Source organism: Chenopodium album, chromosome 13 (genome assembly GCF_948465745.1).
Source record: "Chenopodium album chromosome 13, dcCheAlbu1.1, whole genome shotgun sequence".
NCBI lineage: Eukaryota > Viridiplantae > Streptophyta > Magnoliopsida > Caryophyllales > Amaranthaceae > Chenopodium > Chenopodium album.
Window position 1 is genome coordinate 14,951,499 of NC_137846.1, and position 15,092 is coordinate 14,966,590.

Sequence of the window (15,092 nt, forward strand, 5' to 3'; positions counted from 1 at the left end):
CACTTACCATCTCAACCAACTATTATTAGTGTTTTAAATTTTACATAATTAACATTATATATTCTTTTCAAATTAGAGGTTATTTAATTTATTTATTCTTCACAAGATTAGAAAATAAATACATATGAGGTAAAAAACCGTAACATCCTAGACAACGCCGGGATCACACACTAACTATATATACAAATAATTGAACATAATTATCAAATTAAAGAAGTACAAAATAGCAATTTGGGGCATCTCCCGGGGCAAACACTAGTTATCAAATTAAACAAGTGTCGTCTTTGCCTTAATGCTTTTTCTTATTATGTTTTTTACAGAGTACTAATTGTTAATATTTTTATTTGGTGTTCGGTTGGAAAAGGTAGAAGATGTAATTTGTAATTGTAGTTGTAGGTGTCGTTCGAAGCGCGCCTACGTTAAGCATGTGTGAATATGCTTGACACTCATAGGAAGTGGGAATTGACATATATGATTAGAGACAAGGAAAGTAGGGAGCCGCCAACAAGTTTTTAAGGAACTTGTAAACCGTTCATGGATCATTTAAGACAATCACGATAAGGGATAACGATAGGCAATAACGATTGACCCGTGAAGGTTACACCCCATTCATAATCCATGGAATTACTAACTACATATGGTTCGGAACCACGAAAGGAGGATCGGGGATGATGTTATGAAATGAGTCATGGAGTCACATTTGCCCGTATTGGCCTCTACTCGATTCTTATAGTGAAAAGTGATTTCTGCGATTTCAAAGGCATACAAACAAAGATTCAATTCACTCCAAACTGTTATTATGCTAAATTGGTTGAATATTAATGCACACATAATTCTAAAATATTTGTGATCACTTAATTAAACAACAAGATTAAAAAGGAACCTAAATCGGTTGTCCAAATTATCTTATTAGGCGTGATTTTCAATTACATATTTCCTTTAAACATGCAATATGGTGATCATAAAAATATAATAGAATAAACGTTAATATTGGAAGCAATTTAACCATAATATCGTTAGTCAAATCAAATATAAATAAACCTAATCTTGATATTAGCAATATTAAAATAAAATAAGTAATTAAATTAATTAATTACTCACATTTCGTGCGTTCCTTTAAATTGCTACATCATGAATAAATTGTTAGTAACTTCAATAAAAGTATAAATCAAATTGAAATTAAATTAAATTAAAAGTAGAGTTGATTTGATGCAAACCCTCAGTTAATTATACCTTTCACGCCTTGGTTTAAGGACGGAACTTCGGGTCCAGTATGGATTCCTTGGAGTTCTTGAGGGATGTATGGAAGAATAAGGAGGCTAGTGCTTAGGCTAAATAGGGAGAAGAGAATGATTTTTGGTGTAGGGAGAAAGAGAATGATTTTTGGTGCAAGGAGAAAGAGAATGATTTTTGGTGCCCCAAAACTAAGGAAATCAAGTTCGTATTTATAGAGAAAAAAAGTGGGGTGAAGCACGGAACCCTAGAAGTGATAAGAGAGGCAGAAAAACCCTAATTGGGCATCGTGACCACGGTACTGTCCATCGTGGCACGGTGAAGCACACTGTGTCGCGGTGTATAATTTGTCTAAAAATGCGTCCAGATTCATAAGTGCATGAGAAAAAATGCGGAGAAGACACGCAAAAGCACCGTGACACGGTGAAAAATACTGTGTCACGGTACAAGGCATCGTAACACGTCAGCTTGCACCATGACGCGGTGTTTAAGCTGCTGCGCGGTAATTTCAGTTTTTGACGCGTTTTTAAAAGTATGATAACTTTTGATCCCTAACTTGGAATAAAGAGTATTATATATTTTTGGAAAGCTTATCAAGTCTACTTTCCAACCCAATTAGAATCAGGTCAAAATCAGTTGTAGATTTTAAGATATGACCGTTTTAGAGAAAGGGTGTTGGTTTTAGGCCGAGTTTAGTATTTTGCTCATATCTTCTTCATTTTAAATCGGAATTGGGCTTATGATATATCCTTAGAAATTTTATTGAAATTCATATACAACCAAATAATAATTGGATCAAAATTATAGGGCCACAAAATCAGTTTCTCTCGATTTTGTGATATGGACACAAAAAGTGGAAAGTAAATTATGGTTTAGGAAAATAGGCTAGGAATTGGGTTGGTTTATGAAATGTATTGAATTGAACATAGATTTAAGCACTCCAAAGATTAAATACTAAATTCGACCAATAACGGCGGTGAAAGGTTGTTCATCATCGGGTTTGATTTTGGGGAGACATTTTTAGGTGTCTACGGTAGTTTGTTTGATTTTGTTTAAAACGATGAATTTATTGTTTGATTATTTGAATATTTTATAAATTTTTGATGAATAATAATTGAATTATTTTTCCATAACTTTAAAATTGTTTTAATATAATTGTGTTCTTTATTGTTGATAATTTGCAAATTAGACATGGACATGTTTTCTTTTATTTGATAAAATAAAATATATTATTAGATTCAATGACAAGAATTATAATTTAAGATAGGTTAGATTTAGTAACAATTAAAATATATACAAGAATAAAATTGGAAAACAAAAAATTAGAGAGAAAACTTTTTATCAATTAATGACTGTGTCATAAAAAGTTTAGGTTTATTGAATTGATGATTATCAACTGTAAAGATCTAGATCATGTAAAAGGGCCTTTTGTTAGTTGGTCTCGAACAAATAGTCAAAATATAACTAAAGTAAACTTAAAAACCTAAGACGTTCAATATTAATGAATATCACAAATAAATCAAGAATCACATAAATAAGAGTATGGTCATATATACTCGTATATAGGTAAATAGGTTAAATAGTTTTTTCAAATCAATTGTTTCACTTAGAACATTATCCCTCTAGCATGGTAGATCTCCCAAATTTCTTAACCCATTCGTTCTACCTATTATTGCAAGTCATCTAACAGAGTTTCTACATTTGGAATTATGTTATCGACACGTGCGTGTAGAATTTGACGCGCTGGAAACTTTAGAAAGGCAGGTTTTGGCTCGTATCTCAACCCTATATTAGAGTTTGAGTTGTGACCACAACATTTCTAGTTAAATTTATAACTGTAGTTTGTTTGATTTTGTTTAAAATGATGAATTTTTTGTTTGATTATTTGATAAATTTTTTTATGAATATCAATTGAATTGTTAAATATGTGAAGAGTATCAATTGATTGTAGTCATTTTCTTTCTTTTTTTGTTTGTAGACATTTGATTTCTAATCAATCATGTTATAGATAGATTGATAATTATTTTTGTTATGATGAACCAAAATTAGATTAAAGGTGGATATTCAAATTTTTAGAGTTAGATTAGTTACAGTTGATCATTTGTACAATTCCTGTAAAAATGACTTTAAAAATGAATAACAGTACATTCAAAATCATATACAAAATTTTAATGAACATAATTTAAACGATTTATTTTATCTTTATTTTTATATTATCTTCATTGAATATGAACCTATATGAATATATGATAATTATGTTCATTTTAAATATGAAAATTGGCCTCAACAACACGAAATTTTAACAAGGTGCACGTAGCAATGTGAACTTTAACTAGTAGTCGTAGCAGCACAACTTTTTTATCAGGTGCACAAAATATCGTGAATGAAACCCGGCATTGGAGATTCAGTTGAAGATAGGAAACTTTAATATTTAATTATTATAAAAGGCCCTTATATTGCGTGACTCGATTTGCACATGGAAAAATTGATAAAAAAATTGTATTCGTGGTCATTTTAATTTTTATATTAGGATCAATTTTGAGATTAAATTTATCAAAAACTTACCAAAAATGCACCAGTTTGTGTGTTATATAACACCTTAATTAAGATCTTGGGGTCAATTAGGACCTTAAGGACCAAATTTGAGGTCCACTTTCGCAAAATAAACTAATAAAATATTTAATATTTTTCGTTTTTGACATAATCTCTGGTGCCAAATTTCATTTATAATATTTTCTGCACCTTGTGAAGATGTTTGTGTTGCTATAACTTCTAGTCCAAGTTCATACTATTACATAAATCGTGCTAAACGTTTGTGTTTTTTAGACCAATTTTGGTTTTTTAACATACTAGGTATTTTTTTTCAACTTTTTTTTAACATGTTGATATTTGCTTACTAAATGTTCTATAATTGTATGATAGTCATGTTCATTTTTAATTTACTAATTGTTCATCATTTTTAATATACTAAATATTCATTTTATAGGGCGTGATCCAACTATATATTCTATGAATTTATGATAATCATGTTAATATTTAACATACTAAATGTTCATTTTCTTACGTCTTCTTTTATTAAATGTTTTTTTTTTTTAATTTTTTTAACTAAATGTTCATTTTATAAGGTGTGATCCAGCTAGAATAGTTGGACCTAGATCCATAGTAGAATAATTGCCAAAGCCCTTAAAAAAAGGTTGTGTCCAACTGGATGGGGGTGAATCCAAACCCTAAAAAAGTTAGATCATTAGAATCAATATGTTCTTTATTATTCTGTTTTTAAGTCAAATGACCACTAAGCTTGAAGTTCATTGAAACCCATAGGATATACAAAGCATATACAATCCAATTTACTTAACCCATATCAATATGGCCACATTGGTGGATATGGAAAATAGACATCCCGCCTAAACTCCAAATCTTCTTATGGCAAATAATGCATAATAGTATTGGAGTTAAAGACACACTTTATATCCAAAAGATTATTCCTTTCAACCAATGCACCCTTTGTTCCGCCTATCAATAATCACACAATCATTTGTTTCTCATTTGTGATAGGACCAAAGAAATTTGGAACCACACCTTAACCTAAAGTTGGTTGCCTGGTGTACTCCCAACCACAAACTTAATGACGACATTATCTACACTTCGGAAAAACCACTCCTCCCTCCGAAAATATATCTTTCTTTTGTGGAGCATTTGGAAAGAATGGACTTCTATTATTTTCCAAAATGAGACTTTTAAAATCTCCCGAATTTTCCACCGAGTGCAATTTGCTTTCAAAGAGTGGATCTAATGCACTCTCATAGATACCTCTTTATGCTTGGGATCTCCAATACAGAGATCACAAAACCCATCATCCTCACTATCTAAACCATCCTCATCCTCACTTAGTTGCATGGGAGGCTCCTCCTCTCAACTCTTTCAAACTCAACTATGACGGCTCGGTTAAAAACAATTTTGCAGCAGTTTGAGTCATCATCAAAGATGGTAACGGTACACCCATTGCAACACAAGCTTTCAACCTTGGAACCACCAATGTATTTATAGCAAAAGCTTCTGGTCTCCACAAAGGAATAGTCCTCGCCTTCCAAAAAGGAATATAAAATCTTCAAATTGAAGAAGACTATCTCCTAGTTGTCAACACACTGAACGGTATTTGGTCGACCCCATGACAGATTGATCACATTATAGCAGATATAAGATCCTTGTTCACAGATAATTACCCCATAGGAAATTCGACATATCTGCAGACAAGCAAACAATTTAGCAGATTGGATTGCAAATGTTTTTGGACATCTTGTCACCGACAAATTGGATATTTCTTTTTGTTCTTCTTCAGCTTTGTACCCCATTCTCACCTCAGATGCTTTAGAATTGCCCTTCGTAAGGAGGGGGTCCTAATTCTTTTCTTTTTTCTTACATTTTCATAAAAAAAAAAAATAAAAAAATAAAAAAATATCAATATGAATATATACAAAGTAAAGCTAGCTAAGTATAAATCAAACTAAGCACTTGTCACTATTTGTCTATAACTCATACCATGCTTAACCCAAATTGAACACAGTACAATTTAAACTCGATCGAGCTTGAAAGTTTAAATCTTAAACAGACTCCATAACCATTCGTTTCAATGTTAATTAATTTCACTTAAACTGGCAATTATTTTAATAATCTACTCAACTTGAATATGATTGAATAGAGTCAAACACAATTTAAACACAAAACACATTCAATTTGATGTCATCCGAGATAAACTGAATTAGATTTGCAATTTCGCATGGACAATTAGACATAGATCGAGTTCGAAACATATGGGTAACGTGAATCCCAAAGCTCAACAAAAATGTAAGTAAGTGAGATGTATGTTAACTTTTTCACAGTCTCTCACTTCTGATCTGTTTGTTAGTATAACCACCGTCCACTGGCAAATTGTCACCAATTAACCATTAATTAAATTTTGGGAACTTACAAATTGAAAGTATTTGTATCTTTATTTGTCGTTTAGGGGCTACTTGCCTTTCTAAAAAGACTCTTTGTGCAGAAAAATTATTAAAATTAATAGGCATGCAAACATGTAAACTTATATTGTAATTAAATTTTCCTAAAAAAAAAATTGTAATTAAATTAGTACGGAGTAATTAAATTTTAAAAAAATTGTATGACATAATTAGTACTGAGTAATTAAATTAGTATGGAGTAATTAAATTAATAGGCATGCAAACATGTAAACAGATAAATTACTACGGAGTAATTAAATTAAAAAAAAAAATTGTATGACAAAATAATTTGTGATGAACTACATTGGACGTACTACTAGAGAATTCGGAGCCGCCCCTTCCCCTCTCTTTACCCTATTTCTTTTATTGTATCGGGTTTACAAATTAGCTAGGGTTCTATAACTTAAGGGTCCGTTCTGATTTACTGAACTGAGCTGAGTTAAATTGAACTGAACTGAGTTGAGCTAAAGTGAGTTGAATTGAATTGTTATAAGAGAAAGAAATGAGGAACTGAACTGAATTGAAGAGAACAGGTCCTAAGTAAAATTTGGCTATTTTTTTTTTACTATTTTTCTTTAAATTCTTTATGTATTATTATTATTATTAATTAATTTACTATCTCTGTTAAATTTTGGTTGCAATAAAGGAATTTTTTATGCCTCACAAATTATACCACTTTGTTACAACTAAAAATTAACGGTTGTTAGGGTTGTAGTAATAAAAGTTCATTGTTTGAGTATTGTAATTGTCCACATGGTGAAATTTATTCAAGTTCAAGTTCAACTTCTTCTTTATTATTATTTATTTATTTATTTTTTCTATAAAATTTGGTTTAGAAAAGTTATTTCTTGGATACTTTAATTTAAGATTTATTTATGGAAGATTGGAAAAAATTGGTTAATTGTTCCATTAAAATCAATTAATTAAATGAGAATCATCTCCGATCATGATCACAACATATTGATAGATCCTCTCGTTAAAGAAAATCATTAAAGCACAATAACATATAAATGAGGGTATAAAGAATGTTTGATATGCAACAATAATTATGGTAGCTTGCTGGTTGAATTTTTTTTTTTAATTTGATTCAATTGTTAGATTTATATATATATATATATATATATATATATATATATATATATATATATATATATATATATATATATATATATATATATATATTGTATGACATTTTGTTTATGAATTAATCTTAGCTTATAATTGGTAGATTCTTGTGTACAATATATTGCTTGATCGGTTTCTATTGTAAAATTAAGGTATCAGTTAAACTAAGAATAGGTGAAAAAAAAAATTGTTTTAGTAATCTATGGTAAGAGAATAACCAGTGACACAAAATGGAAAAATGAAAGAAAAAAAAAGTTCAAAAATTAAGAAAAATAGTACATATGTGTAACATACATATCCATGTTTAACTAATATTTATAAGTAGCTTAGGTCACATACCATACACGGTAATATTCACTATCCATTAGTATGACTCCGTCTCATCATGATATACTTTTCTTATTTATTGTCCCGAATATTATGCTTGTTTCTAGTATTTCTATTTTTGTTTCTAGTGTTAATTTGTTATCTTGTGTTTTCTCACAATTCTCATAGCCATTGCCTTCCTTAGTTACATCCCCCAACACACACGCACAACCCCCCCCCCCCCCTCCTTCTCCCAATAAATTAAAAAAATTACATATTATTTTGTTTAAAATAAAAGAATAATAAAGAGCAACTTCATTAGTTACTTCTATAAATAGAGACGCTAAGTCCTAACATAATTACTTAACCAAGGTTTAATCTTTGCATTATTCACACACTTATTATACACACCACCGTTTTTGAGAGTATCCAATCCAACAACGTTCGAGATGGAAAGGAAATCTGTTGTGCTTTTTATGGTGTTGCTTATCTTCTTTGCTTCTCGTAAGTATTTTAGCTTAACATCAAACATTTTACATAAATTTTACGTCCATTGTTATATTATGTCATTTTTAATTATCACTCACTTGATTTTAACAACACGATGTGTTCCAATTTATAAGACAAATATGAAGTATAATTGCTCCACAATTCAAGTATATAGTTATAATTATTATTTGCACGCTCTTATTACTCCTTAATCATCTAATCTTTGTGATTACGTGAGATCATAATACCTTTATTATTTAATTTTAGAGATGACAGAACGAAATATAACCTTCTCAAGTATTGTTTTTCATATGATGATATCATCTAATAATACGGATTAATAATAAATTGTTTTACCATGGAACGAAATATAACATTCTCAGGTGTTGTCTTACCATGGAACTAATGATAATGTTTTATTGAGAGTGAGGGATAACTCAAATGGTTAGAGCTTCTCACCTTCGTCCATGTGGCTCTCTAAACACCAAAAAAAAAAAAAAAAATGCTTTATTAAAATTAAACTATATTTCGAAAAAAAAAAAAACCTTTATCAAGCAACGCCAAAAACTTTTAGCGTGTGACTTATGAACCTTACTCGACTAACGGACTTTTATTTTTCAATAAAACAAGATTGTAGTATTACATGCAAACTTTTTTTTTTTTTTGGGGAAATATTACATGCAAACTTGATCATGAAGATAAAACTAACAATATGAGCTTATTGAATATTGATCGATTTGGACATTTGGTTACAGAGGGGATAGTGCACCAAGCTGAGGCAAGAATGTGCGAGTCACAGAGTCACCATTTTAAGGGTATGTGTTTTATCGACCACAACTGCGCCACCGTTTGCAGAACTGAAGGTTTCTCCGGCGGCATCTGCGTTGGTTTACGCGGTCGTTGTTTCTGCACCAGACAATGCGCTTAGTAGTCTACTTGCTTTGTTTCTGATGTTCCTTTGTCTTTCTTCCTGTTAGTTTTAGCATCAAAATGCAAAGTCATTTTGTTTATGGGATGAAGTTGTAGTAGCTGCAATAACTTTGTTTTGAATTTGAATATCATGCTGTTATATTTAAGTGTTTAATTTGGACTTCCTAATTTTGAATCATATTTTGATGGTTCATTTCAATCTTTAACTCTTCTAAATTATATTATATTCTAGAACTATAAAGAAAATATTCTATCTACGTATTTTCACTATTCCTGTCTTGTTATGATTGCATTCAATTTGTTACTGATATCTAGATCTATCATCATCTCACATACAAAAAGTATAATATTTAAAGCAGTGCCGTCTTAATCATTTTAGGGGCCCTGTTCTAAACTTAGAAATTGGACCCTAATAAATTTTTTTTAACGAAATTATCATATAACAACATTTTAAAACGAAGCCAAAAAACACAAAGTACTTTATTTAAATTGTAAATAACATGATTAATATCAAAATACAATCTTAATTATTAAAAGATCAAACTATTTAAATAGAGCTATTCTTCTAGCATTTTTTGAAGCAAATTCATCAACCATATCTTCATATTTCACCTTCTCCAAAAGATCATTTTTAGTTGCTATCAACGCCAACCCATTAAGTCGTTCTTGTAACATGGTAGACCGCAAGTAAGATTTCAAGAACTTCAATTTTGAAAAACTTCTTTCTGCAGAAGCAACTGTCACAGGAATAGTCAATAAGATCCTATAAGCAATATTAGCATTCGGAAAACAATCTACATCATTCAAAAATTTTAATATATCGATAGCTCCCATTTTTTTTGTTGGCATTGATGGAAAAATATCTCTTAATAACTTAAATTCCACATAGAGTTCATTTCCATCAATATCAGATTGCCCATTATGTCTTAATGCTTTCTCAAAATGACTACAACATGACTTCAAAGATGCATTATCTAATGATTCTAACTTTTCAGAAGTAAACATGAAACCAAATATACTTCCATACTCTTGATATTGCTCAAATCTTTTATTAAGAGAAACAATAGCCTGATCAACAAGGATAAGAAAATAGTTTACTCTATAAGATTCTTCCCCTGATAACTCAACTGAAAGGGTATCTAAATTCTCATCAAATTGTTTTTTTCTTCGAATAACACGCCTTTGAGGAAATATTGGATCGATATTCAATTCGATAGCAATTTCTCTAGCATCATCCAAGGCACTATAAAATTCAATATCTCTGTACTTTTCAAAATATGAAATCAACTCCTTTATTTTTTCCATAGCAACATCAATAACCATATCATTTGATTGCAAAAGCTTGCCAAACATATTACTTGCAGACAATATCTCAAACCATATAATTATTGACATTAAAAACTCAAAATCACCTAGGTCATTTGTTGCCAAGGATTTAGCTTCACTACTTAGTTTAGAATCAAGATCATTGTCTGACACTTCAAGTAAAGCTTCTCTAAAATCTGACATTTGACATTTTATAGCTTCAACACTATCTATACGACTCTCCCAACGAGTGGATGACAATGATTTCGGAGTTAACACGTTTACATTATCTTTCAAAATTTGCCATCTCATAGTAGAATTAGCAAAAATTGTATATATGCGTTGTATAACTCCTAAAAAATCCTTAGCTTTATTGCAAGAGTAAGCCATATCACACAATGTTAAATTAAGACTATGACAACCACAAGGAGTATAAAAGGCTCTTGGATTTATATCTAAAAGTTTCTTTTGTACACCTTGATTTTTTCCTTTCACATTTGACCCATTGCATTGTCATATCCTTGTCCCCGTACATCAAATATGTTAAGACCAAGATTTTTCAATTCTTTTTGTAAAACATCAAAAAGTCCCTGGCCAGTTGTATCATTCACATTTAAGAATCCTAAAAAAGATTCTTCAACACTAACAGAATATTCAGAGACATCCACATATCTTATTATTAAAGACATTTGCTCTTGGTGACTAATATCAGGAGTACAATCAAGTATAACAGAGAAATACTTTGCTCGTTTGATTTTTTTTAAGTTTCATTTTTAATTGCAGAAGCAAGCAAAAGTATTAACTCGTTTTGGATGTTATGCCCAAGATAATGAAAGTGTAAATCATCATTTGTGATACGTCTACCATGCTCTTGGATAATCGGATCAAACTCTGCTAACATTTCAATCAAGCCCAAAAAGTTGCCATTGTTATTTTTGATATAATTTCTCGTTAGAACCACGAAAGGCCAAACTATGTTTAGCAAGGAATTTCACAATTTCACAATTCTTTTTAAAACATTTTTCCAGTGATCCTTTCCTTCTCAATTAGTCTTTGAGCCGTTTTATCAATAGTTTCATTCTTTTTGAGCCTTAAACGCAACTCATACCAAGCTGCCATATTCTTAACATGTTTAATACCGGTTTCATGCTCTTTAAGTCTCTCGCCTATATGTGCCCAATCACTAAAACCATCAGTAGTTAATTGACTTATACCAATTCCTTTTTTGAAAATTTTACAACAAAAACAAAATACTTATAGACATCTACTTTTGGCCTCCTGTCCCAACAGGAAGTGCAATGACGATAAATAAAACCATCTTCGTGTTGGATCAAAGTGAAGAATACTTATGGAGAACTGGTTAAGCCACAAAACACAAAAGACTAGCCCAAATTAAAGATAAAATCCAAAACAAAGGTCCAATTAACTAAACCCGATCATAATTAGGCTTAAGCCCGTGCTTAAAACCCAATAATGACGGATTTAGGAGCGCCTAGGTTAAATTTTAGTGCTGCCGCAGAAAAAGCCACGCGCATCTCAAACAGTAGCGCTGGGCTGCCGCGCGCAGCTAATTCAATTGCGCGCGACACCCAGTGCAACCTCCAGAGTTGCGCTGCGAAAGATTCAGAATTATACGAAAAATATAAAATCGAATCTTACCATAAAGCCGCGCGCAAGACAATTAGTTGCGCTACCCACAGCAGCGCAACCTAATCATTTGCGCTGGGATGCCGCGCGCAACTCATCCCGGTGCGCGCGACACCTGCTGCGGGAGAATGCTCGTAACCCTAAACCTAATCATTCCCTATAAATACAAGCTTAAACCGAGGCTTAAACACACAGAAAATAACCTAAAAACTCTGGCGAAATACTTGTGAACTCGTGCAACCTAGCCCCTCTTGTCCTAAACACTCACCCCTTTTGATATTTTGTTACTACGGTGGAGGTTCCCAAACAAGAAGGAGTCCATAAGTATTGTAAACAGAGATCTAGCAAAGAGAAGTGGTAAATTCCCGAGCACTTAGTTAAATCACATTTATTTTCTTGTTTAAAAGAACCTTAACTAATTAATTAGTGTTGTTTGATCACCTTTAAAATAATTAATTAATTCCACATAGTATCTTGCGTTAAATAAAGATTAGAATTGAATTAAATAATTGTCGGTTGATCACTTAAGCCAAGGCGAATATTGTTTATTTTCTTGTCCTTTTCACGAATTTGATTAAATAAAGAATAACGACATTATGATGTAATTCCTACGTGAATTGGTATGTGTAAATAAAATCAACTAACATAATTTTAGGTATCGCGTTGCATATATTGTTTGGTGATGAAATTGTAAAAAAGGAAGAGCTAGTAGAGGCCGCACTAGGGCTAGGATAATGATTCCCCTCTAAAGGGAACGTTATTTTAGTACCTCGCTCCCGAACTCATTTCTGGTTTATAGGCATGGGTAAACTTATGATTCGTGCTAATTATTCCATGAACTCCACATGGAAGAAAGGCATGAATGAGGTTTATGAGCTTTTCCTAAAACTCATGGCGACTCCCTACTTGTTTCTTACAAAAAAGCATAATGATAGAACCAATTCTAATTCAAGGTCCCCCAAATAGTCAGGAATTCAAATCCTACTACACCCTAACAAGTGTAAAGTCCTAGGCTTTTAAAGGGCCATGGGCATTTAAGGAGAGGACCCCTTACGATGGGAACCCCCTCCTTACAGTGGCGACTCCACTGGGGACTTAGAGGTTACATGATTAATTCATAGTTTTGGTCCAAGGTTTCCAACACTAGGTTGCCTATGGGTTGTAACGAGAATTAACTTGGATAATCTCTAGTTAGAGAGCGAGACTTGAACGCATAATATCTTCCTTTTGCACAAGAGTAAAAACCAAACAAGCAACATTGCATCATGCATAAGCATAGCACACTTAAACCATTGGGGATTGGCTCATTGACTAGGGATCGCCAACACTAGGTTTCTATCCCGAAATCAATAACAATCATTCCACCCATATCGCCAACAAAATGTTGGGAGGGCGATGCCATGAGTCAACACGTTGAGTGATTGAGTTGTGCGTCGTTTCTTAAGATATGGTACCTTTGGACACCCAAGCCTTTTTTTTGACCTTAGAACGACATTGCGTGAATCTTGACTTATGGCATGCTTATGTGATCATGTGACTATATGCAACGTGTTAGGATAGTCTTCTTTTTTTTCTTTTTAGTTTGGTCTAGGTTCCCAATTACGAAGTTGTCTCTTCGTGATTTAGAGTCATATTCAAAGGATAGCAAAAAAAAAAATGCTCTAATTAAAAAAAAATCCTACGAGCAGGTGGCGCGCTCAACTCAGTGAGTTGCGCGACCCCCCCCCCCCCCCAGCGCAAGAGATTCCGTTGTGCGCGACAGCCGCGCGCAACTGAGTCACTTGCGCGCGCCCACTGAACGAGTCAATTTTGATTTCTCAAAAAACAAATTGACTCGTCCGAACAATATCTTCATTGAAGAATTGTTAAGGGTGATGTTATCCGTTTGAATATATTTTGTGTCTTTTTTCTCCCTTTTTAAACAAGCATATTGATTTACTTATCCTTTCGTACTCCTTTAGGGCCGGTTTCCAAGCTTGGGAAAGTGGACTCCCGGGCACTCGCATTCTACGGTTACCACCCAAAGATCAACCCCTTTCAAACCACTTTTCTTCAATAACTAATCCTAGTCCAACAACAATGCCAACCATCTAAGAACTTCAACAAGAGATTCTTGGTTTGAGAGAGGAAAAGGCTCAAGAGGCCGAGGAGAGAAGAATTAAGAAAATGGAAAAGGCTGAAAAGAAAAATGCTGAAACCTTAGCCTTGCGAGAAAAGATGGAACAATTATCCATCAAAGAAAAGTCGTTGGAGAAGCTAGTTCTTCGTTCTACAATGGGGAACAAGTACTTTGTTTGCTCCTCCGTCCCCCAGGACTTGCTTTACCGGAAAAGTTCGTAGCTACGGACTTGCCAATATTTAAGGTGACCAATAATCCACAAAATCATTTAATGTGTTTTTACTGGCACTATGACATTAAAGGGAGTTGATCCTAAGCTTTATGCTTTGACTTTCCCTTTATCCCTAGACCCAACCGCGAGAGAGTGGTACTATGGGCTAGATCCAAAATTCAAGGCAACATGGGAAGATGTAATTTCGGCTTTCATTACCCAATATGAGAGTAACGCAGAGTTAAAGTCAACTTTACGTGAACTCGAGATGCTTAAGCAAAGCGACGATGAAGGTTTCCTTGCTTTCTATGGTAGATGGCGAGAAAAGGCGGCCCACCTTGCCCAAAGGCCGCCTGAACTCGAGTTAGTACAAAAATTCATTGACAACTGTCATGAAAAGTACAACAAACATCTACGTTACCATTGTTTAGACACTTTTCAAAAGGTCTATTTTGTGGCTACTAGGATTGAAGATGATCTTGCTAAAGAAAAAGCAAACAAACCTCATCATCATCATCAACCTAAGAATAACTATACGAAGGGGAATGATAACGCATCATCCTTTATTGACGTATTTGCGACTTCCACGCAATACAATAACACAAATCGATATGATGATCCTAGAAAAAGATGGACAAAAGAAAGAAAATTTACTCCATTTCCTGTAAGCTATAAAGAATTGTTAGAAAAATTAAATGAAAAAGGCTTACTTGCGCCAACAGGGCCAACA

At 32.7% G+C, this 15,092-nt stretch overlaps 1 pseudogene; it reads right to left on the reverse strand.

Annotated features, from left to right (window-relative positions):
• Positions 1 to 9,623: 9,623 nt before the first annotated feature.
• The window catches only part of LOC145575273 (uncharacterized), a 32,897-nt pseudogene continuing 27,428 nt past the window's right edge, over positions 9,624 to 15,092 (reverse strand).